The sequence below is a fragment of the Chaetodon auriga genome, chromosome 6, assembly GCF_051107435.1.
Source record: "Chaetodon auriga isolate fChaAug3 chromosome 6, fChaAug3.hap1, whole genome shotgun sequence".
In the NCBI taxonomy this organism is placed as follows: Eukaryota; Metazoa; Chordata; class Actinopteri; order Chaetodontiformes; family Chaetodontidae; genus Chaetodon; species Chaetodon auriga.
In genome coordinates this window covers 24,779,831-24,806,563 of record NC_135079.1, presented here as the reverse complement: position 1 = coordinate 24,806,563, position 26,733 = coordinate 24,779,831, and the positions used below count along the sequence as shown (strand labels likewise).

Here is a 26,733-nt window from a genome sequence, read left to right as displayed (position 1 = left end):
TGTTTCCTTGCAGTGTGCGCCATCTAGTGAATTTTGAGCAATATAACATGAATGGATTTCTCCCAGCCTAACTAATCGCCTATACCTCTGCTTTTCAGTGTACCTTTTTCACATGGTTACTGTTTGCTTGCAGCTTCTGAAACATCCAGCCCTACTTCTGATTAGATAAGCAGTAACACAGTTCTAGGATACAGGCATAATTGAAAAGGTAAAACACCTTGCAGACACTTACATAAAAAAGCCTCTTATCTCACAAACTATGTCTCTGGTGAAATTCAATTTAAGATGTTATGATGTTATTCAGCCCTTGAAGCTCTTAAGTCGTTACAAATATCTAGTGATGCACACAGCACCACACCACCAACAACAAACAGAGGTAACACTTTGATTCCCCGCAACTGAATGGAGTGGTCATGAGTCCTGTCAGGGTTTTGTGGTGGGTGTGATCTGCAAAATCAATAGTGTTCAAATCGAAAATTTCCAAAGGTGTTATCTGTGTCTCTCCTGCGTCTGAGGAGAGACGAGAGGTGGGGGAGGGAGAGATAGAGGAGAGAGACAGGGAGGGAGGGAGCAAGGGAGAGAGCGAGGGAGGAAGAGAGAGGGATTGTTCACTAGTTTATAATTGGAAAGCAGGAGACTGCAGTTCACGTGATGTTGAAACAAGATGTTCCCAGCAACCATTTATCCGGATCACCTAAGAGGAACTAGACTGGTGTCACTGATTTAATATCAATTTTCTGATAAAAATTGCTTCAATAACAAATTATGTCTCAGTCACGGCCTGCTGTGGTGAGCCCTGTGTTCCTGTTGACACCACTAGAGGTCAGTGTGACCCTGAAGTGTGTGCACATGACGGAGTGAAGATGTCACAGGCTGCTTGGATGGGTAGGAGGGGAGTTTGCAGCATGCTTTATGGTCATGTCTGCAGAATAGCTGCATGGTGCAAAGCTTAGGCTGCTTTTTCTCCTCCAAACAAAATCTCCTTCTCTGTTTTCTTTCTCCTCTTTCTGTGTTTCTTTATCTGTTCATTGCCTTGCTTTTCAACCTGGGATGGGTTGAACCTATTTATGCAATTTACATAAGCTGGCTTCAGAAATCTGTGCTTACCCCTGTGTATTGCTCAGTCAGAGTGAGCTGGCTGTTCAAAAGGAATAGCTAATGACTCCATTGCCCTCATTGACGCATGTCAGTCTATTTCAGGCTCAACGACTAACGCTCTCATACATGGCCAAGTAAGAACTGATGAGCTGCATGCTGGATCAGCCCTGCAACGTCAGCCTACCACTTAGGTAGTAAGGAGAGCGATTTTCAGGAAGGCAGGGCACCTTATCCTCATGCCTGTGGACCATCACCATAGTGTATATTCTAGCCTCGTGACTCGGTGCTGACAGCGCTCCACCGATGGAGGAGACGTGCTGGGGTATCAAACATGTGATCTGACATGATGTGGCAGCAGTGGCATTTCTTCACCCCCATCATCCACCACCTCTCTACCCATAACAGGAGTCATCCTTCAGCCCTGTCTCCTTATTGATCCCCATTTGGCCAGAGTTCATTCTCCCTTCTTCATTACCCGCCAACAGTCTCCGTCCTAAGCTCGTCCACTGTTGACCCCTGCTCTCGGGATGAGAGGAGCCGTAATGGGAGGGGAACGAGGGTGAGAGGGGAGGGACTCGGGCCATAGAAGGGGCAAGAATGAGTGAGGAAGAGTAGAGATAAAGAGACGGAGAAAGTGCGAGAGAGTGATTGGGCAGCTGGGTGGAGACAAATGGCATTAACTGGACTGAAAGTTGAATGCAGGGGCAGGAAGGGCACTGCCAGCCGCAGAGGCTTGTGGCCGGCTTTCACATGACTATGCGTATGCTTGGGTGAGGGAGAGTAATAGAATCCCAACGTGATGTGTCAGGATGCTTGGGGAGCGGGGAGTAAATTTAGCCTCAGCCACAGGCAGGCAGCTTCACAGGGCTGGGGGGGGGGGGGGGGAGTTTGCAGCTCTCGGGCCTTCTCTGGCTAACCCTCTCTGGTCATACCTACCCTTCTGGAAGAGTCATGGAGGGCACTGCTGCAATCACAATATGAATCACCTCCTTTCCATACCTTAGCAGGCTTAATGGCCAAATGGTGAGATGTATCTCATTGCAACATGATGCCAGTGGGGGCAGGGTGGGAGATAAGTTAGCCACACTTTCTTTCCAGTCTCTGTTAGGGGAGCATCTGTTGGCTTGTGCAGCTATTGGATTTCAAAAGCAATAGCGCATGACATAAACTGATGTTTTATGATAGAATAGATTCTGCATGATCATGATTGATATGCAGATGTTTCTCTGATGTCAGCCAGCCAGCCAGTTAAGCTACAATAAAGCTCATTTTTCGCAGCCAAACATGCAGCAGGATATGGTGTCTCTCAATGTGAGGTGAGGTTTTGTCCTTAAATACATCACACATTTCTCCTTCTACATTAAGCCCTATCTGAGCCCGGCAGCCTCCCCCTATCCTGCCTCGTTATTAATACCTCCTTGAGCAATATCAGGTGAAGATCAAAAGAGGGCGTCATGACTTTGAAGGGCTCATATCCAATCCATGCAAATCTGTTGTTCTGCACTTTGAAACGATTCCCTTTCCTCTTTACACAACCCTCCAGTGGCTTGACAGTTTGTCATTGGAAAAAGGCTTCACGCTCTCTAATGTAATTGATAAAGGAAGTAATTTTGATAGGTTTGATACTAATGTGAAAACGAAACAAAATGAAGCCGTTGTTTTTATTTTTAGGAATTCTCTTTATGCGGTAGCTCACGTGTTCATGTGTTCACGTGTTCAAGTGTGAAAAATGAACCCTGTTGTCATTATCTGTCTTTTTAAGTGTGAGAACAGATAAAGCTCTGCTTATGAACATCACATCAGACTATAGTAGTATTCTTTTCTTTTTTTATCCATCCCATCCGCTTTCCACTAGGGAAGTTAAATACACCTTTTGTGCAACTCTTTTGTCAAAGCATGGACCTCACTGATGCAGTAAACTGAAAAAAAGAGAACTCTTAAGTGGGTCAGAGAGGTTTGCTTCTCACCAGTTTGTATGTTTTTATGATAATTTATCTTCACGATTAAACTTTAATAGCTTTTCTGATGATCAAGTGCACAGTACGCAATAATATTTCCCTCTGTGATAGTTCTTATCACATAAAGCTGGCACCTGAGCAATCAAGCATTCATCATTTCTGGCTATTTATTTCAGAAAAAGAGATTCCTCAACCTATAGAACATCTGACCATGGAATTATCGAGTCCTTTAAGCCAATTACGTCTGTGTTCATATTCTAATAAGTTGAAACTGTTTGTGGTTGATCATCCACGCGGTGTTCTTTTTCACTAACCATTGGCAGGCTGAAACGCTTGTTGTGTATAATTGCAGGTTTATGGTATAGCTGTATCATCTCCGGCGAGGGCTGCAGTCCTGAATAACAAAGACTTTGCAGACCATCTGTGCAGTTTGTTGAAAACTACTGCACAAATAATTTAGCCATTCAAAGCGGATAGCACTTTAGCCATAAAAAATAATTCAGCGTTCACCAAATGTTCCCCACTTCTCTTTGGTTGACCAAGCAAAGCATACAGACGTTGGAATGGTTGGCGGTTTAGATGACACACTGTGTGTGTTGTGTGAGGGAATGCATTGTCAACAGACTTGATTTCTTCTTTGGCAGGGGTGAGTATTTGCCTCCTTGGCCTGAATCTTAATTTCAGATCTTTCTGACAGCCCTGAACAATAGCTGAGCTTGGCTGTTGGCAATCTAGTTTTCATTTGAATATTGGCAAATTCCTGCTGGAACTCAGTGATTATGAATTTGTTTCAAAAAGTAATGATTAAGATAAAAAGTAGACAGTAAGCCTAGATTACACCTGCATTTTGTTGTAGTACACGGCCGTGGTTGTTTTGCCCGTGTGATGTCCTGTAATCCTGTTTTGTGATGAACAGATGATGCAAACACTCAGCATTTTTTGCTTCATTACATGTGGATTTAAGCATCCAGGTGGGCTATGAACACTTCTTGGCAAATGGTTGATAGGAAAACAAATTGATGGCTTGTATTACTGCTCGTCCACAATATGTTCACTCACCAGTTGTCTGCTGTATTCTCCTTTTTCATTTTGTTTGTCTTTAGAAGGAAAGATCAAAGTAATACAGAAATAATTTCAAAATATTTTTCTATTGTTTGGCTTTTTTTAATAATCCACAGCCAAAAAAGTTTTTCCCCTCAGGAAATAAATATTACTTCTGCAATGGATCTCAGTGTTTGACACATTTTGACAAACATAAACAATGCACTGACAAAAAAAATAATGGATTATAGAAATTGTTATATTAAATTATTATTAGCATTGTGGTAAATGCCATTTAGTGGCAGTTGCATAGCAGATAAAGTCAGTCTCCATCTTTAGTCAAGAACATGGGGCATTTGTTGGCGTGTCCAAAGTCTATGACGCTCTGCACTGTGCGTCATGCTAATGAGGATCAAACAACAGGTTTAAAGCTAATGTTTTCACCTTTTGTGAATGTTATTAAGCTCAGACATGCAAATTACACAGATATAGAGTAAACAGCTATTATTACTGGCAACACATTATGTCTCCATGTCATTGATTTTCTTTTACCTCAGCCTTGGCAGCCCAGAGTACTTTCGTATTTTAAGTTGAATCAGGGCTTTTAGCTTTTTCCCTTATGCTCATCAACATTGGTCTGCACTATCTGATGTTATTGCGTTTAATGCATCTGTTTCCTGCAGGGACTTTCTATCAGCAGTAAATCTAAACCTCGATTTTAAGCTTGTAGTATGTTCCTCATTTACTTGATCAAGACCAGTGGGATGTCTTTTTAAACACGCTGCAATCTGTCTGCTGTGTCTGTTAGGACTAATCAGCTCTCGGTACAGAATGTTAGACGACAATACAAGAACATCACAATGTTATTTGTCCTTAACGCTCACCACTGGCAGGCCCAGTTGCTGCCTTGCAGATCTGTGTGATCCAACTAACTGGTTGAGGGTCAGTCTTCGAGCCTGCTGTAGAAGATGTGAGTGCATAGCTCATCATCAGCTGCCGTGTTTCTGCTTTTGTCCCTGCATCAGTACATACAACTGACCAGTTCCTTTAATTACTCATTGTCTAGACTGTCTCACCCAGACTGTGGATTCTGTCCTGTGCAGCACATGAGTCACAGGTGTGGTAGGCTCCTTTTTTTTTTTAGACATCTGCAGCTCTGTCCATCGCGTTGCCACACAACCCAACTGGTCAGTGCCTGGGTGGTCGGTGATGATCGCACAGACTGCAGGACTTAGTGGTCAGGATGTGAGTTTGAGGACTATCCTTACAATGTAATGCCATGCTGTTCATTACCTCAATGAAAGTTAAGTTCACAAAGCCAGCGTGCAACAAACAAATGGATCAAAACAAACCATTCTTAGTTTACAAGCCGAGAAATTAAAGGTTAATGGAGAAGCAAACGAATGTGCTACAATGAAAGTTTAGAGCAACGATGCCTCAAACTTCTAGTTTAATATTGATAGAGTGCATCAGTCTTTCAGAAACAATTTTGACATTTTGGCGTAACCTCTGTTCACTTTTATAACGGATCACTTAGTTCCATTACAGGAACGATTGATCAGCAGCACAAAAATTCAGTATGTACGACTGAGCCAGCATTTTAAATTTCTTGTCATTTTAAAGGGTAAGCTGGTTTTACACAGGTATGTGGCTTTCCACGCAACCCTCCCTCCTATTTTTTAACACTTTGGCCCTCAATCTCTGCCTGTGTGTCAGTGCAAGTCGGTGAATTAATATGCATTAATGCTAAGCGCTCAAGTGTGGAAGAAGAGACCTGGCATTTTGCGGGGAGCAGCGTTGAGAAAGTGGGCTGTGAGTGATGAGGGATAGGACCGATCCTGACAGTTTGAGTCAGCCTTTATTCAGTGTGCACCTTCTGTCATCATCCACCCGCCACTTCTTTCATCTCTGTCACGCACAGCATGCCATAACTCGGTTAGCAACACCCACAACAAATACAGACAGGTCCTCCCTAAAAACACACATGTTCTGTACTGTGTGAACTTTTCAGAACAGTGATCTACCATCTACCATCTGAGATTTCCATAATCTCCATCTCCATAAGACATCATTACATTCATTTATTTTTCCTTTTACACACACACACACACACCTGGTGACCAAGGATAGAAGAAGAATCAGAGGGACAATCCCCTTTATTTGTCACACAGATACATGCATCATGCCCACACACGCCATGCACTGGTGAAATTTGACTTCTGCCTTTAACCCATCCTGGTCGTCCTTCCTCCACGGCAGACCAGGAGCGGTGGGCTGCCATCCAACTGGCGCCCGGGGACCCAGTTCCTTGTGTCACCATTGGTCAGGTGGTGATCTTCTTGCATGTTTTTAGTGGGGGTATATTTTTTATGGAGGATACCCCAGGTGAACACGGGGAGAACATGCAAACTCCACACAGTTTGCATAGAGGGTGCTGCATGCTTGTGTTTTCTGATATCGGGCTAAATACATAAGATGACTTGACACATGTACACCAACATGCACATGTGGAGAAAGAATAGACACCCCAGTCACAGACATACGGTACAGTAATGCACAGGACAGTGTGTACAGACCCCGCTCAAGAGCCCCTGTGGAGCTCAGAGAGACATTTTGGTCACCAAGACACCTAAAGGACAAACAGTGGCCAGGTGCCAGGGAGACAGCGAGGCGCCTAATTCGTCACTAGCCCTTGCTGAACGACATAGTGGAATGACACACACGTAGTGTGCCATACCACTGCCTTCTCTCTTCCTCTGTCTCTCCATCTCTCTCTCATTACATGGAATCGCTTGGAAAAGGCGAACATAGCAATATCATTATTAGTGGGGCACATTAAAATCGGAGCCATGAAGCGTGTCATTAAAAATCCTCTGCTGCAGGCACCTCCAGACTCCCACATGTTAAAACTAAAAGTGCTTACAGTCTCGCTCTGGATTTATCATCGCATCGCTGAAATCCCTTATCTGTTTTCGGCCTGCTTTCTTTCGGTCTTTCCTGGCCTCTTCGAGGGAGATGAATAGGCAGCAGGACTGACTTGGGCTCATCACTCACTCTGTCAGTCCACGAGGGGTGATCAAAGCCGCGGGAGACGACCTGTCCCGTCCGCAACATGATTTAGCCATAAGAGGGAGAGGATCCAGAGATCTCTGTTCCTCGGCGTGTCTGTCAGTGCGCTGATAAATAAGAACCGCAGAGATATGGGGTTTTAAGAAAGAGGGCTTGAAATGTGTCGTCTCTGTGCAATTGTCTTAGCCTGTTATTTCTTTTGCGAAGGGATAGTGAGAGGATGAGGGCAGAGCAAAAGAGAGACAGAGTGTAGATGATGTGTGGATGTGCCTGAGAACTGGATTTCCCTCAGTCACAGGGCAGCTGCAGAAGTGGATGAATCCCTTTCTTGCTCTCTGGCAGCCCGCTCAGCAGTCATCATCAAACAATGTTACTCAATCACCTGACCTTGTCCATGTGGGACTCTCCAATTTGCTGTTATCTACCAAGCTGACTACATAGAGTTTCCCCTTATTCTCTTGTATCTCCTTCCCCACCATCTTGTCCAGTGAATCACTGTGTGTGTGTGTGTGTGTGTGTATATGCAATATGATGTAATGTAATATGTAAGAATTTTTTTTTTCAATTTCCTTTTTTAAAGTATACCATTAGACTGCCAATGTATCCATCCAACAGTGGCTCCAGTATTAATGTCCCTGCCAGGACACGCTTCCTTGAGCTATATCTCATTTCAACCCTTATCAACTGCAAAGCTAACTAATGCCAGAATCTTTTTAGAGACTTGAGAGAGAGAGACAACAAATAAATGGCAGAAAGCTGATGTTGCATGTGTGTCTGTAATTCATCATGCCGAAGCTGTCCCTTTATACATACAAACACGCGGCTACAAATAACACCGACAGAAAGAGTTGTTCCGAAGTGTCTTTGCTATGCTGTCTGACTCCAGATTCTCTTGTTAAGTGTAGCCTGCGTGTGCTCTGTGAATTTATATGAAGTCCGGTCGTCCATTTGTAGGGAAAGTCTTGCAGACCCGTGGTGGTCCCTGTGGAGGGTTCAGCGGATGTGACTGTGTCTTTGTTCGTTGTTCGAGGAATCTTAAGTCTAAGCAGAGCAGTGAAAGCCTCCAGGGCCTGGCTTTGGTGCATAGTGCAACCCATTACATGTCAAAGGTCACATAAATTTTTCCTCTTTGTACGCTGCCAATACAGTCTTCTGTTCTTGTCTGTGCTTCCCTGTGACTCACCCTCAATTTCCTCTCTTTCTAAAATCTCTCTCTCTGAGTCCATTTCTCACCTTACTTCCTCCTAGTTTGTGCTGTTTTTATCTCAATTTTCACACTTTGCGCTCTCTCTTACCCCCCCCCCCCAAATCCTTCACTCTTGTCTGCATGCACTTCATCTTTCCTCTCACATTCTCCTATGTCTGCTGACACAGTGCCGAGCGGATGCCTGACACCTGGGGTTGGCAGCGTTCTCTTTCCTGCCTAGCATGGGCTGGAGAATGAAAGGGGAGAGGGAAGGGGAAGGCAAAGGCGAGGGTGAGCCTCGTGTCCCCTGCTTCAGCTGGTAAGGAGCAGTGGGGATTTGTGGAGATCTAAACACCTGCAGGGGGCTTGAGAACATAGCCAAAATGCTCAAATACACACAAACATTTGCAAATGGGGGCCTGGCACGATCTTACATTGTCACACATTGGCATTCCACTGCGGCTGCACACCTGCACATGCCCACGCAAACAAATGCACACACAGAAAGGATATCCATGAGAGAAAAAGACACACGCGCTGTGTATCTCTTCTGCCTGTCAACACCTGCTGTCAGTGGGAAGGTTGTGAGGGTTGTTAAACCCTTTCTGCAGTGTGCCCTGTTGTTTGACGTCTACAGTTTATGTGAAACATGTTGATCATTAACGAAAACAGAAGTCCATATCATACAAACACAGGTCTCAAAATTATAAGCAACTTCAAAGCTACAAATATGTCAAATTAATTTATAAGTACAAGTGTGCCAAATGTAAATCAAACACCATTTGAAGGACACTTAACAATATTTTCTTTCACCACCAAAAATAATTGACTATCATAACAAGAAAAATCCTTTACACTCAAATATATGCCCATAAAGTGTTCAACATTACTGTTCATTCACAAGGAGATAACCAGAAGGGATTTTTGTGTGTCAGCAATGTTTCCCTGTTAATAATAATAATAAGAAGAAGAAGAAGAAGAAGAAGAAGAAGAACCACCATGATTTGTAATGCACCTTTCATACAGGAATGAAGCTCAAAATGCTTTACAACAAAGTGATCACATGAATTAAGTGCTTCATGTGAAAAGACACAGAATGAACATTGAATAAGGAATAGAAAATTAGAGTAAAATAAGGTGGATAAAACCCACCTGATAAAAAATAATAGAATAGAATGAGGATGAAAATAAAATTAAGAGAATGCAACAATACAACAATAGTAGTAATCAAACAAAGTAAAAGTCAAATTTGAGTACATAGAATGCTTAAAAATCATTTTAAAAGACGTGCAGCAGTGCATGAATATGAGGCAAAGCCAGAAGTTCCATCAGGATATCACGGCTAGTTAAGGCTAAGGAGAAAAGATACGTTTTTAGCTTTCTTTTGAAAATATTTAGTGCACTGGCCTCCCAGTATCTGCAGGTTGTGTGTTCCAGAGTTTTGGGGCCCAGTGGACAAAGGCTGCGTCCCTGATTTTCTTTCAGCTGTTGCTGGAAACCTCCAATAAACCTGCAGCAGATGACTGCAGTGTTTGTGTAGCCAAATATTGAAGAAGGGATTTAGCAATGAAGCTTGGTCCTAGTCCATTAAGGGCTTTGTATACATGGAGGAGAACTTTAAAATCCATTCGGAATGTTACAGGAAGCCAGTGAAGAGCAGCTAAAACTGGACTAATGTGCTCTCTCCTCTCGGTTCTGGTTAATAGCTGAGCTACAGAGTTTTGAATGAGCTCAAGTCTCACGCAGTGTTTTTCCTGGAGGCCAGTAAATAATGAGTTACCATAATTGATTCAGCTTGAAATAAAGTTTTTCAGCATCTTTTTGATTTAAAAATAGCCATACTTTAGCTATGTTTCTAAGGTGGAAAACCTTGTTGATGTGGGACTTGAAGCTTGCATCTGAGTCTAGGATAACACTGAAACATGTAACCTCAGATTCAATCCAGGGAGTTAATTTCCCCAGATTATTAAACACCATTTCTCTTTTTGTTTTAGAACCAACCAGCAGGTTTTTTGTCAAACTGCTGGCAAGTTTACTGTCAAAAGACAGTTAGTAAGGGAGTGGATACCTGCAGTGTGATTTGGTTCAGCAGAGATGCACAGTTGTGTGTCATCTGCATAGTTATGGAAACCAAGGGGCAGCCTGTAGACGTCAAACGTTCTCCCTCTTGATGAATGTTTTAAACCAGTTTAACACACAGTCAGAAACACCCAACCAGCTGTTCAAGACAATAGATTAAGGTCTCATGGTCGATCGTATCAAATGCTGCACTTGGGCTTGAGTCTGATTTTAGTCAGCAGTTTCAGTGCTGTGGTATGTTTTAAAGCCTGACTGACATTCCTCCAGGAGGTTATTTTCTTTAAGCAAGGAGTTAATTTGCACTGAAACTATCTTTTCCAGTATCTTATTCATGAGTGGAAGGTTGGATAGCAGCCATTTGTAAATGAGTGCATTACTCACAAGTTTCTTTAGTGAGGATAAAAGCTGTTTTGAAGGCATCTGGAAAGATGAATGTTTGCAGAGATTTATTTATGATCTTCAGGAGGACTTGACAAGGCCAACACGAGGAGGAGGAGTTCCATTCGGTGACCATCCTGCAGAGGTCAGTTAATGTAATACAGGTGAATTTCCCATGGTTACATCTCTTACAGTGTTTGCAGAGGTCATCTGTGTTTACATCAGCTGCAGTGCTGGCTTGAATGGATTTTTTTTCATCGAAGAACATCACAAGTTCACAATTTGATTCAGATTTTGAATAAAGACACTTTAAAGTACAGGTTAAATGTGCTCTCCTGCCCTCATTTGAAAGCCAAACATGTTCACAAAATGCTTCTTTGGCTATTTTAGCCCTGCAAAACTCCATTTTACAGCATTGCAAGTTCTCAAAAAAGCTGCTGTGTAACAGTAGCCCTCTTTTTCTTTCACAGCAGTTGGCATCTATACTGTTGTACTACTACCTCTGTCTGGCAATAGTCTTCCTCACTGTCATTTTTTTAAAGTAGTGCATTTAGACCAGTAGCTCTTATGAAACTAGATAGCCATAGATTTCTTCTTCTCATCCATACCTTTCTCTGATCTTCTCTTTTTCTGCAAATTTTTCATTGTTACATTCTCTCCCCTTCATCATTTTTTTCTGTCCAGCCCTCTTAAGACTGTGATTACCTCCACAGTTACAGCGCTTTGGTCTCATTGCCTGGTCACACTTCTCTTTCCATTGTATACTTTAGCCATGTGCCCATATGAAACAATTAAAACACCTCATACGCTTTGGTTCAATGTGTACTTTGAATTTGTCTTTCACAAATTCAAAGTATAGCTCAAACTCTAACTTCAGTCCCCTTTTTCTCAACTCGTCATTCTTGTAGCACTTTTAACTGAACTATTCAGCACCTTCAAGTTCTCCATTAGTTCCTTTATATTACAGTTTTTCTCAGTTGTTTCCACACTTAACACTGGTACTTTAGCCACAACAACCCCTTTTCGTATTCCATTTTTTTATGTAGTGTGTAATCAATGCTCAGTCTCTTTTTATATACTGACTGGCTGTGTGAATGATCTGAAAGCACTGTTTGATTTTAAGCACTGATGAAATGGTTTTGAGGCGACTGAGTTTGTGAATTAGGTTTGAACATTGGGTTTTGTGTTTAAAGGTTTGAGAAAAGCATTCTAGAGAGGTTTTGGATAAGTTGGGCGCACAGAAGGATGCCTCAGTGCATGGCTTGCCCTGTAAAATCTTAATACTTTTACATATTGTATCAACCTGAAATTGAGTGCACGTGTGGACAAGAGGTATGAGGAACCAGGTAATGTAAAAGTTATCATTATTTTAGTAGGCTCACTGTAAAAAAGTAAGTTATGCGGACACAATTAATGGCACCCAAGTGTCCTCTTCAATTTATGTATAATTCTGTGATGTTTACATCAGAAGTTACTCAGCATTAAATAGAGGTACGTTAAGTCAGGTGGAAATAGGCTATTAGTACAGGAAGTGGTTAAATAAAAGCAGGAGTTTATTTAGACCACAAGGATTACATCTGCACTATGACATAACTGCACTCTGTGGACGAAAGCAATGTGGGTGAAATAATGATCAATGTGAGCTGTCTTCTCCTCTCTGCTACTGCAAAACTGTGTGAAAGGTCTTTTTTATAGCTACTCTGTGCACATAATCCCCTCTCAAGATGTAAAGCGTTAAGAGGAGAAATTGCTGGATTGCCTTCGTCTGCTCTGTCTGTGTTTGACAGTCTGTAGCATGGTTTTTCTTCTCTGTACTGCTGAGGGATAGGAGTGTATGACAACCATTTTTGCTAATTATGTTTTCTAAGCACATATTTCATCTGCTGCTCACTGTTCCCTGTCCCCAATTATCATACTCCCCTCCTCCCTGTTCATTTGGCCCCCGCTTTAATTCTCTAAAACTGTACCACCAGCTTGTCCATTGCCTTCATTTAAAACTTGGGGAGAATCTCAGGCAGCCTTTGAAGTCCTGAGCAGGGCTGAGCAGAAGACTGTCAACATTGCCGACTGGTGATGATATGCTTTTGTCAGTAATGAAATGGATTTTGTTAGGTCATGGGTGATGACAGTTCACCCCAGTAGCACTGGAGCACTAGCTCACTTCCCAACCCCCAGTGTGCAGTGATCTCTGGTGAGTGTGTCTCCAAAAATGTGCGTGTGTGTGTGGCTTGATGGATGCACAGCTGCACCTTTCCCTGGCATGAGTGCATCCTAACAGATGCTGTTGCATGTCTGTGTGCGTTTGGGGGAGACAGAAGAATTCTGGCAAAGTGGGCGCTGCAAATGCCTGTGATTGCATGCTGGATCAGGAGAGGAAATTCCTCTAGGACGAGGACAGAGGATCAGACTGCTGGGCCAACTTGGCATGGTTTCTGTAGGGAACACAGCTTATGCACACAGTCGACCTAGGCACATAGGCACACACACACGCACACACACACCAGGGACATCAGACCTGGATCCAATCCAAAACCTCTGGTGATGAGTGTACATGGTGACTGCTGTTTATCTTCTGACTGAGGTGATAATCTGCTCTCATGACTCCCCTGAGACTCTAAACCTTCTCTTGTGCCTTAGAGTCAGGGTTGGCCAGGGCTACAGGGAATAGTTGTTGAAGCAGGGCCTCAGGGGAAGGTGGAGTACTTTGGGATTTGTCCAGCGTTCAGGAGATCTGCAGCCCTCAATCTCTAGAGGCTGTTGGGTGTGAGGATCAATAGGACCTGCATTCCAAAGAATCTTCTTGGCATTTTTTCTTCTATAAATTGCTCAAGTGTTTTGACTTACACCTGGACTTCATCGGTACAAACAGACTTTAGCACTAGCGAACACCTCGAGAAGGGCGGCTGAGCCTCAAGAGGTTGAGTGGGTCATCCACTAATCAGAAGGTTGGTGGTTTGATCCCTGACCCCTCCAGTCTACATGAAGTGTCCTTGGGCTGGATATTGAACACCACATTGCTCCTGTATGTGTGTGTGAATGGGGAAGCGTAGAATCATTGTCGGGCTGTATCTCTCGTGTTGAGCAGCTCGGCCTTACGCGGCAGAATCTGGCATCAGTGTATGAATGTATGTGTGAGTGCTGACATTTGTTGTAGAGCATTTTGAATAATTGATAGACTATGAAAGTGAAAAATGCAGCCCATTCATAATTTCAGTCCAAAATGTGCACAGATTTTTGCCTTCACTGCAGGGGAACGTGGACAAGCAGTGATGTAGTTGCTGGATAGGAGCACAGGCTGGATGGATGCTGGGTCTGTTATAGGTTTGGATTTTTGATGCTTCACAGTTTGCATTAAATATGCAAAAAGAAAAGAAAAAAGCAAAGTATCAGCCAAACAAACATTATATAGGCTAAATTGGGATTTGAAGCTGATATGCCATAGATGGCAATAAAGACAGAGGGTTTGGTACAACATGCAGCAGCAAGCTTGCATACATGAATGGTTACAGTTTGTCATCAGCAGTTTGCAAGCTTGAACCCTTCTCAGCCCCCACCCCAGCTCCCCATAGGAGCACAGGTCTGCAATTATAATGCATTTGTGTAGTTGTTGGATTCATTCACTTGTGCTGGGTTGTTAATTGACTCCTGGTGCATGTGGAATGAGTGTATGGCATACATATCCGGTATGTGCATCATGCATACATATGTACAGCATACATGTGTTCCATACAGATGACTCTAGAGAATGTGATTTAGGAATTTGGACATGACTACATTTTACACTTGTCATAGCTCTGTATGTTTTTTTATGCTTCATTGTGAATTTATTTTGCATTTCTTTTGAATTCTGCATCCCTCCTCAGAGTCCATCTGTTTATTTTACTCCCACACATCATCTCACACACTGAGACTGTGGAGAATTAAGAAAAAGGATGAGAAATATATCTGTGTGTGTGTGTGTGTGTGTGTGTGTGTGTGTGTGTGTATATATATATATATACACACACACACACATATATATATATATATTTTATCTTACGAGATGTCATTATCGAAAAACACTCCTACCAGACAGTTTTCAGTTACTGACCCTGAGATATGCAGGTGCTGAACTTTTGAGGTGTACCTAATTATTTTTCCTCCTCCCCTTAATGTGGAAACATACAGTATACCAAAACCACAATATTCTCTGACATTTTCTCAACACACATCAGCAGGATTGTTGCAGGGCAATTTAATTGCATTGCCTTCATACCATAAGTCTCAAAGATGGGGAGAATGGTGAGCATTTAGCACTTAAGCAGCTCTTTCTGTCTTGATGACAAAGCAGAGCCTTGCTGCAGGGTGTACAGGCCGCTTTTAATGTTTGGAGATTTGTTTTCCTTTCTTTGCCCAATGAGCGGCTAATCATCGATAATCACAACAAGCCTGCCAGAGGGCCTTCTTACAGTATATCCCTCTCATTCTAACGCTGTTCACTCTGTGCCACATGTTTCCCAAAGAGATAGCCATCTGTTCCAGGGGCGCTACATACTCTGCTGGAAATGTAAGACTGTTTGAAGGGCATGTGTTCTCTTCTAAACAAAAGGTTATTGTTGTCTCACGAGGAGATCTGTTGCAGTTCAAGCTGTAAAATGCGTTTAACCAATTTGTCAAGCCAGTTAACCATAAAAATCTCAACTCGTTCAATTAAGTTTTATTCCCTGTCCTTGTTTGTGCCTTGTGCTTTTTTTTGTGGGTGTCTTGTTACACAGGAAGTTTTTAATTGGCTCATTTTAATTTTAATCTAGCTCCCATGGCCCCATACATCTCCAGTACTCGGCTGTTTGAAGGAGCCACATAAATTCTGAATTCTGAAATGCCCCACACATACGTACGCACGCACGCACACACACATACACACCAACCATGTTAATATTACTCTGACCAGCTATATTATGAACATTTGGCATTGGTCCATAATTCATATCAGCTCAATTTGTGGCCTATTCTGCAGTCATTGCTTTGAAGTGTGAGTGGTAAAGCAGCGTAGCCGTAGTGGTGATTTGCCCCCCTGTGGCGTTGAGGGTTTAACAGATAAATGATGTTGTGTGAGTTGACAGTCAGGCTGATGAGATGGAGCAGACCTGTCATTACTCTTCCTCATGCAATGAACCTTGGCCCACAGTCGACCTCTGAACCCTTTCTAACAGCGACCGCCTGTGTGTGTTGTGTGCGCGTGTGTGCAGTGATGTAGGCAACGTCACAGTGAAAGTGTTGAGGCAGTTTTTGGGATCTAAATTGACTATTAAAGAAAAGCTGATAAATTGTGAGTCAAGGTAAAAAAAACAAACTGTCAAAGCTGATGATTTCTTCCTTCATACTGAAGACAGAAAATGAATATTTGGAGATGTAGCAGCAAGCTAAATGGAAACAAGCCCATTATTGCAATCATCTTGACAGACCAAACTCCATCTCCTCTCTCTTCTATTTCCAATTGAAGATGTGCTCTGTACTGTAGCTATGCCGACAGCTTTTTTCACTCTCCATGTGGAAAGTAATTGCGTGGTTAAAGCTGTCCATTGAGTTCCGTCCTGCCTCTTATAATTCAGCTTATGCAGGAACTTCCAGGCGTGTATCTCATCACTCAGCAATGCCACACAGTTTGGCTCTCTGCCAGGGCCGACAGTTAACTCCCCCGCAGCCCCACAACTTACCTTCCACACACATCAGCCTGCAATCAGAGCTTGGGCGACCCACCCACTGTCTTGAATAACACAGCAATTCACTCTGATACGTACCTGCACATTAGTCATGCAGACTGATGGAAGTTGTGTGGTTTCTACACTGAGCTCAAGGTACAGTAAAGAAAAGCATTGCGAAAGTCAAGCTTTCTGCTTCAGCTCAAGATCCTATTGTTTTCATTTTTCATTTTCACTTCGCTGAGGTGACAGTAGAGCTGTGTGTGTGTATGTGTGCGCGCACGTGTGTGTTTTGCGTTGGCGTGCGTGTCTGCTCAAGCATCCACGCTGCTTGTACGCTTCATGGAAGGGAATCTGTTTTGGCTCCTCTCCAGCATTCCTGGGTGGAGGTGTCATGCCCTTCATGCCCCATCCTACTGTGAGTGATGGCATGGAGAGGAGAAACTGGGTGAGAGCGAGGCACGACAACGATGTAAAGAGACCAGAGACTGAGAGTCCGATCTCACCGACGCAGCTGTCGAGGATTTGAAACGTGAAGTTTTCTCCCCTTTGTCGCTGGAGAGCAGGAGCCAGGACACCACTTACTGTGGAGAGGCTTTGGCCTGAGAAACCATGTTATGGGCAAAGGAGAAGATACAGGGAGGGAGTGATGGTGGCAAAAGAATGATCCGAAAACAGAGCGATTTGGAGGGACAGCTATTGGGTGCAAACGTCCTATGGAGGAATGCAGAGAAGGAAGGGTCAGAGATAGAAAGAAGGCAAAGGAGGGGAAAGGTGTGCAGAGACATTTATACAGATGGTCTTTTGGATTACCATTAGGACTGTGCTAACACTGCAGAGTCAGCAGTATGGCGACTGCAGTGCACAGTAGATTTCTTACACCTACCTTTACACACAGATACACACATGCAGGCCTGTGAGACTTGCATTTGAACCTCTAGGCTTAGCCAAGGAACAATTGATAGCCTGTCAGCTCCGTAAACCAAGGAGTGATACCTTCATTTTACACGAATGTGCTCCGCTCCACGTCCTGTCGTTTCAATTTCGCCGCTACCCAAACCTACACACACAACAGAGATTAAGAATAGTAGTGGCTCAATTTATGCATTTGTGCAAGAAAAGCAGATTGAGTGTGGAATGGATGGAACGCTTTCTGCAAGCATTATCCTTACAGTGTGTTAAACCTGGGATGGCGTGTTTCGTGGAGGCACAGGAAGGCTTACAAAATGGCCTGCTTCACACTAATTTCAGGAAATGGACGTTTGGCATCCCTTCCTAAACAATGACTGCAGTCAGCTGTATCGCCTTCAGTGTCACTGTTAGTCAAGTGCCTGTTTTTTAGGACAATGTGCATTCTTGTAATAAATGCTTTTCATACTAACATTTCATTTTGAACGTTACTATCCAGAGCCCCTGTATGCAATAAGTTTTATCTCCTGGCTCGTCTGCATTCCGTGAACACTTGCTGGAAAGCCAGCCGTTCTCAGCTGACTTGCCGATGTGTGCCAGCGCTGGCCGACACCACCTCATTCACAGCTGTGTGAGCTCTGTATATGCCACAGCTGCAGGGCTCTGCTCTCTCCCATGAGACAAATGATATCCCATTGCCACACACAGCACAGCAGCAGCTTTTCAGCACCTCTCTCCTTGCTTTCTTATTAAAACAAGGTTCTTTGTTTTCACGGTCCTCAATGCAAGGCCACATATTCTACTCCCAGTCTATAAAAAACAGGCATTTTGAGAGTCTTAAGTGTTCCCCTGAGTTACAAAGTACATTTTTTTAGGTTGTCCATTTGTCTCAGCTTCAGGAATAGAGGACTGTGTGTGCAGGAATACCAAGGTCGGCTTTCCACTCTTGTTGGATCTTGAGGAATTGTGTTTGAATGCTAACATGCAAGCACCCACAAAGCTGTGAGAAGGCTCTCTGTGTCCACAGTGTAAAACAGAATGTCATGTATGCATCTAGCTATCATCATCGTTGCTGCACACATCTGAGCACATGCACTCGTATACACATGCTCCACATTCTGTATACAGACACAAACATGGTAAAAGGCCACAGATGGTAAATATAGCTCATAGAGAGTGAGTGATCACAGCTCAAGCCAAATTACAGCTCTGTTTATAGCAATAGGACCATTACTAAGTCTGCTACGACACCTGATGACCAGAAACCAACATCTATCTCCTGAGCGTGACTCAGTGTGGAAACGTTGCTCCAGCGTGCTGCTAAATGAATGCTGACAGCCATCTTTTTTTCCATGGCCACTGTTTAGAGTTGGCCGTCCAGTTGGCTGTCCGCAGTCGCTCAGGGAAAAAGAAGGAGGCAAGCTTGTAATGATGTAACGTAATTATATTTGTCTTGTTACACAGTGCGTCAGTGGAGCTCTAATTAATTCTGCCTACTAATGGGAGGAACAAACTGTCTTGTTTTTGCCTGATGTGTCACTCTTTGGTTTGTTCTGCTTCCACTCCGTTCAGCGGTTGGCACGTTTTCGCTCTATTGATCACTCCATTTTTTTCTCTTTTCCTCCCGTTGTCACTGTCTCTGTTTCCTTATTATCCATCAGTCGTCACACTCGCACACAAACATTGTGCTTGTTCCTCACCACTACTTACCTTCTCTCTGTTCCTCTCTTCTGTTGTGCCTGCCCACCCAGCCACAGAGCGCTTTTCACTCTGCGTTTGACCTTAACTGTTTTAATGTATCTTTTGATAAAAAATTGAAAACCCTGAAGCTCATTCATTCTGTTTCGTCCTCGCCTTTAAGTGCTTTGTGTGGTGAATGTGCTTTTAATGAAAAGGGGTTCTGAAAAAGTGGGCGAATAATCTGAGTAAGACAATTCTGACTAGCATGGTGAGGCTTACAGCTGACTGGTAGGATACAGTGTGTGCGCTCATTGCTTGTGCTTGAATGGACATTGACTTTGCAGTGTCCCCCAGCTCATACCTCTTCCTGAGTAGGTATGAGCATTTCAGTTCTTATCAAATCTCACAAAAATAAACCTTCAAAAGATTGTGCTGGAAATTGAAGACCTATCAAACTATGATCATTATCCTTGTAGGGAACATGACATTGCCATTCAGAAATAGCCCTTTTGGCACTGGCAGTGGCCATTGTCCTTCAGTGCGCTTATGCAACAACTTCCACAACAGATAGAGGGAAACTTTAGCCACCATTCCTCACAATAAAATGGAAATGAAAGCGGCGGCTGTGCCCTCGTAAGTCATCCCACAGGGAGAAAAGTGACCCCTCTTGTACAGGATTGAGACGCTAAATCAGCCTGCAGACACCTCCTGCTCCTCTCATCTGAAGGTGCTCCTGGAGCACCATCATTCATGCTGAGAGCAAGTGCAGCGCTTTGATATTCTGTATACCTTGCCCTGGCTGTGTAACTCTTTGCGCACATGTGTTTTTTGCATGCCTGCATGTGTTTGATCTCAGTGGTGTTCTCGACAAAGAGAGCAGAAAGAGAATTGCATATGTGCACTGCTACATAGGTGAGAAACGAACAGACATGTTTGCTTCTAAGGGCTCACCCGTTCACCTCAACATGTTGCCCCATGCTCGTGTTGTGACTTGGCTTTCTGCTGCAACATGCAAGGTCACACTCTGGGTTTCATTGTCTGCAGCGAGGCTCAGACCAGCTGGTCCACCATTCTGTAAAATCACAGGGAGACACCTTTAGTATACTGCTGTGTACTATAAACACTGAGCCTGAGGTTCGCGTTGTGGATGCTCTTCAAATTTTAATAACAACTCCAGGCTATTGGGTACAAGTCTTTATATTCTTGTTTTTTTGTTTGAATAAGCTTGTCTCCTTGGGACATTATAATTCATGGGATTGGGTGTAGTGGAGGTTAGGAATACGTGTGGGAGAATGCTTACTGGTTGACAGATTTCATACCGTAAATTAAGGGCTATTTAAATAAAAATAAACAAACATTAGAATGATATTTCAACGGCAAGGCTTTGCTGACAGTCAGCCAGGAAACTGAAGTGCTCACTGTTTATTTTTGCAGACTTTTGACCTCCCCATCCTGAGGCGCTGACAGTCTCTCTTCTTACTTCTCATCCTCCGAGGAAAGGTAAGATTTCTGCTTTCACCTGCCACACCTCTCCTCCATCTGCTGCGACAGTCTGTTAGCATCACAGCAAAATGAAACTGTGAGCCTGTAATTATCCACGAGGATTCAGTGACACTCGTCCTGTATCTCCTGTGTATTGCTCTGTTTATTTAGCAAGCCCCCTTTGGATGGAAAAGCATTTTAGCCTACATACTGTAGTTTCAGCCCACGCTGCCGCCCCTGGGATCGCTCCACGCACTTACCTGATTAGGATACAGATGTAGCAAGGAGGTGAACCATGTCCACATTCCAATACACCTTCATAGATGTGAGGGTGAGTCCATCCGTGTGAAAGTTCAGGGGCCACACTGATAACCACCCACAACTCCCTGCTGCGTGGTACCTGCGCTTCAAAGAGGGGCTAACTAAAATTAGCTGGGAAACAGATAACTTGTGCCTCAAGATCAAAGCAGGGCTGAACTGTCAGGCTCTTCAACGGCGCCTGTGGTGGCAGAGTGAGAGAGAGAGAGTGAGGGAGGCCGCAATGCTATTCATGCAAGGGGATGAGTGTTGAAGAGGCCCCGTACCGAGGTGTAAAGTTCCACTGCAGGAGATTATTCATGGGGGTTTTGTATTGAGGAGGTCAAGGTTTTGTGTGTCACACATCACGCTCTCAGTCCCACAGTGCATCTGGGTTACTCAGAAGCCTAAGCATCCCTCAATAGGCTTCACATTCAGCAGGATCTTTGTATGTTTGTGTGCATGAATGTGAGAGCTGGATAGCTCTTTTCCAGTGTAATGCTTCTGTGTGTGTGGTGTTGCACCCTCAAAGCATGTTTCACTGTTTCTGGAGGAGTTTCCATCACCAGAAGGATCAGTATATAGCTCATCAAAACTGAACTCACACCGGCCTCAAGAGCAGGGCTCTTCATGAGTGACAGAAATCTGTTAGGTCTTCCTGACTGTCGTTGGCCAGTTTGTCTAGGTCCTGTTGTGGAAGAAGTACTCAGATGCTTTATCTCGATCCCCAACATTTTTTTCTGTTTCAGAAATTCTCCCACAGCCTTGTCAGATGATGAACTCAAACACTCTTTCTTCAGTGCCACCCTGTTCCCAATGTATATATATACAATATAAAATATTTTTACACAATTGTTTTCGTTTCTATATTTCTATATTTGTATTATTGGTAGCAGAGGCTAGACATTTCAACCGTTTATCCATTGTGTTTTCAGATCTATTACATTAATTTATGCATTACATTTAGCCAGAGTATCTCACCAAAATGAAATTTAATTAAAGTATCCAAAGTAAAAGTACTCATAATGCAGAGTGGAATTGCAATACTACCTGATATAATGCTTGATGCACTGATGAGTTAGCAATATTTCAAAGTTGTAGCGTCATGAGGTGGGATTAATCTTAAGTACCTTATATATGTATTTGCAGTACTGCTGAATAGCTTAATCAATACTAATTCATTACTTTATTTATTGATCAAATGTTTGTATGTAAAATCTTAATCTATAAAGTAACTAGTAACTAGTAGCTCTCAGGTAAATGTAGTGGAGTACAAGTACAAAGAAGTATAAAATGGAAATATTCAAGTAAAGTGTAAGTAGCTTGAGGACAGTATTTGACTAACTGCCAGGTCCCAGCTGCTCAGTGAGTCTGATCTCCGCTAACACCTTCATGGGTTTAAATAGCCTTCGGACTCCCTTTTTTTATGATCAAGTGTATTTCTCCTTGAAGGATCAATACACTGTTAATTGTGCCATCTCGTTTTAACGAAGCATTGGCACCAGATTGCAGACACCCTTTTGTAGCAGATCAAACAACATTCTTATTTGAATTAGTCCACTAAATTGGTCAAATACAGTAATGTAAAGTCAGTTCCATATTATTCGAAGCTTTAACTAAGATTTCTCTTGTGAATAAAGAATTAACAAGTGATTATTTTTAAGATTTAATTGAAGAGGCTCTTCCAGAGTCTTGTTTGCATATCAAAGCATCTATATTATTTACAAAGCAACGCAAGATGATGCGAAATGTCAACATCCTGCATGTTTATAATGTTGTCTGCAGGGACACTGTTGTATTTCAAGTTGTCTGTTGTTTACAGCGCTGCTTTGGCTTTATTGTGGATTGTTTCACAAAGAGGTTGAATCTACACCTCTGGAACCAGCTGTATCCTGCCTGTCTCTTCCTCACATGGAAGGTTTCAGAGTTTCTGTGCAGCAGGAAAAAAAAACTGTTAGAAAAAAAGGTTAGTGTTCAGTTTGATTTAACGTTCACCAATAGTTCAGTCTGGAAGTAGGGTTGTTTGCCAGTTGCTTTACATTCAGAGTTCTTCCATATATGTTCTACATGCTTGTGACTAAACCCCTCAGTTCATTCAGTTATACTGACAGCCAAGGACACACATGTCGTCATGCGTGCCTTTCAGCTCCTTCCGGCCTCTCTGACCACCTGCAGCCTTGGAGCACAGTACACAGAGGCTAACCAACTGGGAGAGCGTTGGAGTGTGAATGTGTATGGGGTGTGTTATTGATATCCCTCCTGTTGTGCTTGCTGAAAGATACTGACTGATTCCACCAGTGAACCATTTACATATTTATTTCCCCAGCCCAACCGCACCACATACACTAGAGACCTTATGTGCCTGTCTTTAATTGGCTATTGATTGACTCTGCTATGGCAGCGGGAGACAATAAATTACCGCCTGCTTGAGAGAGTGAGGTAGCAGACAAGTTGAGCATGGGGGTGTCACTGTTATTCACTGTGTCAAATCTGTGCTTGCATTATTTATACATCTCTCATTCTCATTTGTGCAGCGAGGATTGGTGACGCAATACACAATGGAATGATGGCAATACAGGCTCCTTCTCGGACATGGTTTATTTGCATAGGTCACTGCACATTGGTTCTGTTTGGAAAGATGGTGTGAGCGTGCAAAGAGAAGCATTGTATATTTGAAATGGGTGAGCACGTCAGTAGGGTTTCTCCCCAACAGTCTTCATGGACAAAAGAAGTAATGGAACATTACTGTATGTTTGTGTAGCCGTTTGCATGTAGGAATTGGTTGTCTCATAACAATGCAATGAATATAAATGAAAAAAACAAAAACAAAACATAAACGAACAAGGTTTTCTTAAGATTGCACCAGACAAACATTTCATAACAGCAGTTGTCTAATAAAGCACGAGAAAGGGGAGAATTTTCTAATTTCTCTAGGCCAGGAGGGCAATTATTCTTCCTATTTATGCGTGAGTGAAGCCTGATGTTGAGTAGCTCATCAGAGCCTTATTCGAAAAAAAAAAAATCCATCTTAACCTTTTATTAGTCACAGCATTAAATCCCCAAATCTTACTCTGTACAAATGACAAAAGTCTTTCTAGTTATCAAGGAACATGTAATTTGTGATTTCAGCTTTGCTTATTTGATTGTTTTTTAAAACGTGCCTGGCAAAATGATCATGCTCACGTTAAACTGGCATATATAAAAATGATCTATGACTTAGATACATAAAGAATAGTGACTGAATCCTCACTTAAACCATCATCTCATGCCGCACATTCTCAGCTAATGGAGCCACACCAAAACCACAGGTTAAAGGTTAAACGGCCACACACACACACACACACACATACACTTTGCAGACACTTCAACCTCTTAATTATTCAACCTGTTGCTTTGTTCGGTGAGTCAGCCGTTAGTCTGTCCAGCCGGTGGAGCCAGAGGAATCTGTGAGCAGAATTCCACAACTCTGTCATCCTCCAGCCATGCTGCTGCTCTAGGCTGGGAACTATCCCATGAATGTCCCCTCCTGCTGTGCTGCACACATCCAGGTCCTGTTCCGGTAAATGCCAGCTGGCTCAGATGGGCTTTGATGCTAGTCTCGCACATGAATGTCTTGTGTGTGTGTGTGCGTGCGTGCGTGCGTGCGTGCGTGCGTGCGTGCGTGGCTGCGTGCGTGGCTGCGTGCGTGCATGTGCACCCATGTGCTGTGTGCGAGCATGTGTTCATGTTTGTGTGAATGCTGACAGGCAGCCAGCACGGGTATTGATCTGTAGCCATTCCGACTGGAGCCCAAAGGGCAGGCTGTATCATCTGTCAGTCTACTGAGAAGGGCATTACGGCAGCACTGATCTTAGATCACAAATCCCGCTCAGAGAGGAAAAGAGAGGAGCGGGTGAGGGAGTCACAGAGGTAGAGAGCAAGAAAGAGAAAGATGCTGAAAGTGTGAAATAAGAGTTGAAAGATAGTGTGTGTGTGTGTTTGTGTGTGTTAACACGCGTGTGGCCGTGCTCTGTGGCCGTGCTCTGCCTCTGGGCTGGTGAAGCCGCCCTCCGTTCACTCCTCCACGCTCTCTGTTGATTGAGACAAACAGATACTCTTTTAGGACCCGTGAGTGAAGACAACACTCAGCGCCGACCTTTTCACCTCCATGGCCACCCACACACTTTAGCCCCCCACTCCTTGCTGTGCCTCTGTCTCTGCAGCAGCTCTCTCCACACCACAGCGGCAACACAATTACACACCACTCAGAAAGCATACAACATTGATGCACATCAGCTAAATTGCACGCACATGAACGGTCACGTATATGCTCTACACACAGGCACATAGCCCCAGGGACAAATAATAAATCCTAATCATGTGTGCAACATATCGCAGCTCTGCTCATAATGTCTGTAAAATGACTTCAAAGGTTACAATATCTCTCTCTAAGATAAGGATGTGAATTGAGCTGATTTCAGTGTTTTTTTTCCCTTCGTAAGAACTTAAGTCACTCTTCTATTTTGATCTTTGTCTAAATTATGTTTTCCCAGGCTCCCCCTGTGTTATTGTCTTCATTCACAGGCCTCCGGTTAAAAAATCCATCCATTCTAATCATAACTGAGATTGCTTTTAATTTTAAGTCGTCTGAAAGGCAACGAGCCCGCGTTGTTTTGTAAGAGATAGACACAGCTGATTGTATTGATGAAATCCAAGGTCGCCACAACTAGTCTTGCATGACTCTGCTTTGCTTTGCTCGTTCACAGTGATTATTCCATTACCCTGAATCTTCTAAAGCCGTTCCTACCACACATTTCATACACTGTTGGGTCTCTGTGTGGCTTCAGTTTAAACGTTTCATGACACCAGCCTCAGAGCGTGTGAGCCGGCGAGTCTCCTAAAGTAGAACTGCCGATAATGGATAGTCAGAGGCCTATTTGTATTTGTTTGTCTGTTACCTTTTATCCCAGCTAATGGATAAATGACCTGTTTGTGCACTGACACGTGCCTTTTGTGCTCAGCTTGGGGAACCACAGCTGTTGATCAATATAGATGACTGGGTAAAGGAGGTATGCTGTTATGTTTGCGCCTTAGAGTCACGTGTCACTGTGGAAAAGCTGTTCTGGAGCAGCATTAAAAGAAATCACCTCTACAGGAGCGAAAAGTTATATTTTAATTGGCACAGAAAAACATGTTATTTTTAATGAATTCTAAGAATCTAGTATTGTTGCCATCTGATTGGTTGCCATGACGTAACATGTACTACATTCAGAGAGTCTCTCTCTCTTCTGTTCTCAGATAAATCCCCAGCTGAAGTCCTTTTAATACCTCTGAATTATCAGAGGCACAGTCTGTACCGCGGTGATCACTGCAGCAAAAACCACTCACGTTGCCTAGTATGCTGCACCACCATGGCTTTTCATGTTGTGGTATCAATCATTTGCAAAGTGGGACTTTTTTAATAATGGATTTTGGATTGAAACTCAGTAAGGTTCAATTAAATTTCAGTTAGGTTTGGAAAAAGGAATTGTTTCTTATGAGTCATCTTATGAATCCAATCTCATGTAAATCATTTATCCAGTACATCAGCAGTGATGCATGTGGCTGTGAAGTGTAACTCACTCAATTCCCACTGCATATGTTCCCTCTTAATAACACCTCATGTCATTAACACTGTGTGCACGTTAGCCTGCATGCCTATAATTCCATGCAGGTTCTATACCTTTATAATTCCACCTACTTCAGTTTACATGGCATCTTTCTGTGAGTGGTGACAGCCTGCAATCCATGCACCCCACTGTTTTAGCTAATCATCTAATTAGCTGAAGTGAAAGGAAAAAAAAACGTCTTGTTTGTGTCTGCTAATAATACAGCATGTGGTTTTGTGAAGTAAACA

At 43.1% G+C, this 26,733-nt stretch overlaps 1 protein-coding gene across 2 annotated transcripts in view; it reads left to right on the top strand.

The window, feature by feature from the left end:
• tspan9a (tetraspanin 9a) overlaps positions 1 to 26,733 on the top strand; it is a 163,964-nt gene that overhangs the window by 28,031 nt on the left and 109,200 nt on the right. For both annotated transcript variants that reach the window (XM_076732896.1, XM_076732897.1), the window contains one exon: positions 20,514 to 20,579. The gene's annotated coding sequence lies outside the window, so the exon portion shown is untranslated. The remainder of the gene's footprint in view (positions 1 to 20,513; positions 20,580 to 26,733) is intronic.